Genomic DNA, 2,532 nt, shown 5'->3' with positions numbered 1-2,532 from the left:
ACTCCAGCCTGGGTGGCAGAGCGAAACATCCTCTCAAAAACAAAAGCCCAGGTTTGAGTCCTGACCCCTCCTACTTATGATGTGACCTCAGGCTGGCCTCTTCCTCTCACAGGATCCTTGGGAGTGAAGATCACCAAGATAACAGTGGGGAGGGAGGGTCCCATTGAAAGGTTGTTGTCCCTCCAGGCTCTGCTCCTCAATATTTCTGTTGCCTCAGGCAAGTCTCTTCACCTCTTTGAGCCTCAATCTCTGCATCCAGTCCCTGCTGGGAAGCCTTCTCTTTAGGTAAACAGGTGTTGCCTCCCTTCGGAAGCTCTGCTCTCCCCACAAGACCCCACCCCATTCCATGCCAAGCTGAGTTTGAAGCTCCAACCAAAGCTCACCCCAGCTCCCTGCACCTGTCCAGGCAGGGCCCTGATCACATCCCACCATCAGGACTGGATTCTCGTCTCTCTTCTCCACTGGACTGGGCTCCAGGAGGGCTCACTGCTCTCTCCCGAGCACCGGCATAGCATGTGGCATGGAGTGGGCAGGAGAGATTAGTCAAGAACAGAGACAGCAGAGTATGGTGGGTGCACCTGTAGTCCGAGCTCGGACTGCGAGCCAAGATCGCGCCACTGCACTCCAACTTGGGTGACAGAATGAGTCTCCATCTCAAAAAATAAATAAAAATAAATAAAAAAGAACAGGGGCTTCGGAGTTGGACTTATGCTTGAATCCTGGCTTCAGTACATCTGAGCTGTGTGATCTTGCGCAAGGTCCTCCCCACCTGTGCCTCTGTGTATTGAGTGGGGGCAGCAGTGGAACTTAACCCCCTACCCGCTTCTGGAGCTGTAATGGACAAAGGCCTAGGAAGGCCTCAGTCTTATCACAGATGCTTCCACTTCCTCCTCAAGGCTTCTCTTGTTATCTGCGCCACCCCTCCTCAGCCTGCCGGAGCACATTGAGAGTCCCCCAGGGATGCTCCCGCCAGAGCACAGCAGTGTGGATGCCAAGCCTCCAGTCCCCTTGTCCTGCCTCGGAGGAAGCCTGGGAAGCTGGGTCTGTGCTGGGCATCCTGCCATTGTGGACTTCGAAACAAAGACCTGTCTCAGGCCCAGCTGCCTGGTGCCCCTTCTACCCTCCCCTAGTGGCCCTTGGATTGGCATTCCAGGGGGCCAGGGCAAACAAGGATCATGAAGAGTCCTTGTTTGCCCTGGTCCCCTGGAAGGAGCAGCTCCTTCATGCTACGCTGCCCTCAAATTAGCTCAGGGATGTCAAATCCTCCACCACTGCACTAAATAACTTCCTGGAAATAGCACAAAATACTTAACTGAGGGCCACTTAATGGAGGCCCACGAGAGGTTTTGAGCCACGGATGCACATGACAGACCCTATGTAGAGAAAAAATTGGAGGGGCTCGAGACAGGAGGCAGGGAGATTAGGGAAGACCTGTTGTTGTGGTCTAGGTAACTACATGACGGTGGGGACAGTGTTGGGGCAGAGTGGGTATCGGTTGTATTGATTTAGAATAACTATTAATCTCAAAACCTGATGGCTTAGAGCAACAAACATGTAGTATCTCACAGTTTCAGTGGATCAGGAATTCGGGAGTGGCTTAGTGGGTTGGTTCTGGCTGAGTTTCTCATGAAATTGTAGTCAAGATGCTGGCCTGAGCTTCAGTCATCTGAAAGCTTGGCTGGGGCTGAAGGATTTGTGATCCCCCAATGGGTTCACTTTGCCTGCTGCCTAGACAAAGCCGATTTATCAAGACAGGGGAATTACCAATACAGAAAGAGTAACTCACACAGAGCCTGCTGTGCAGGAGACCAGAGTTTTATTATTACTGAAATCAGTCTCCCCGACCATTCAGGGAGCAGAGTTTTTAAGGACAACTTGGTGGGTTGGGGGAAGCCAGTGAGACAAGAGTGCTGATTGGTCAGGGATGAAATCCCAGGATGTTGAAGCTGTCTTCTAGTGCCCAGTCAGTTCCTGGGTGGGGGCCACAAGATCAGACGAGCTAGTTTATCCATCTGGGTGGTGCCAGCTGATCCATTAGGCACAGGATCTGCAAAATATCTCGAGCACTGATCTTAGGAGCAGTTTAGGGAGGGTCAGAATCTTGCAGCCTCCAGCTGCACGACTCCTAAACCATAATTTCTAATCTTGTGGCCAATGTTAGTCCTATATAGGCAATCTAGTCCCTAGGCAAGAAAGAGGTCTGCTTTGGGAAAGGGCTGTTATCATCTTCATTTTAATCTATAAACTGTAAACTAGGTTTCTCCGAATGTTAGTTCAGCCTATGCCCAGGAATGAACAAAGACAGCTTGGAGGTTAGAAGCAAGATGGAGTTGATTAAGTTAGATCTCTTTCACTGTGTCAGTCACAGTTTTGCAAAGATGGTTTCAGATTTACATTCGAAATGGGGCATTCACGTGGCTGTTGGCAGGAGGCCTCAGTTCCTTACCATGGGGGCTTCTCCATAGGGCCCCTTGAGTGTCCTCAACACAGAGTAGTTGGTGTCCACCAGAGTGAGTGATTCAAGAGAGCCAG

General features: G+C 51.0%; 1 protein-coding gene across 1 annotated transcript in view; it reads right to left on the bottom strand.

Annotated features, from left to right (window-relative positions):
- Window positions 1-1,799: 1,799 nt before the first annotated feature.
- Window positions 1,800-2,532, bottom strand: part of DUSP18 (dual specificity phosphatase 18) — a 24,870-nt gene continuing 24,137 nt past the window's right edge. The window contains exon 3 of the mRNA XM_011979051.1: window positions 1,800-2,047. The gene's annotated coding sequence lies outside the window, so the exon portion shown is untranslated. The remainder of the gene's footprint in view (window positions 2,048-2,532) is intronic.

The sequence above is a fragment of the Mandrillus leucophaeus genome, unplaced genomic scaffold, assembly GCF_000951045.1.
Source record: "Mandrillus leucophaeus isolate KB7577 unplaced genomic scaffold, Mleu.le_1.0 Scaffold2, whole genome shotgun sequence".
Lineage (NCBI taxonomy): Eukaryota > Metazoa > Chordata > Mammalia > Primates > Cercopithecidae > Mandrillus > Mandrillus leucophaeus.
Note: the sequence above shows the minus strand (reverse complement) of the source record. Positions and strands in the feature narration are given on the sequence as shown.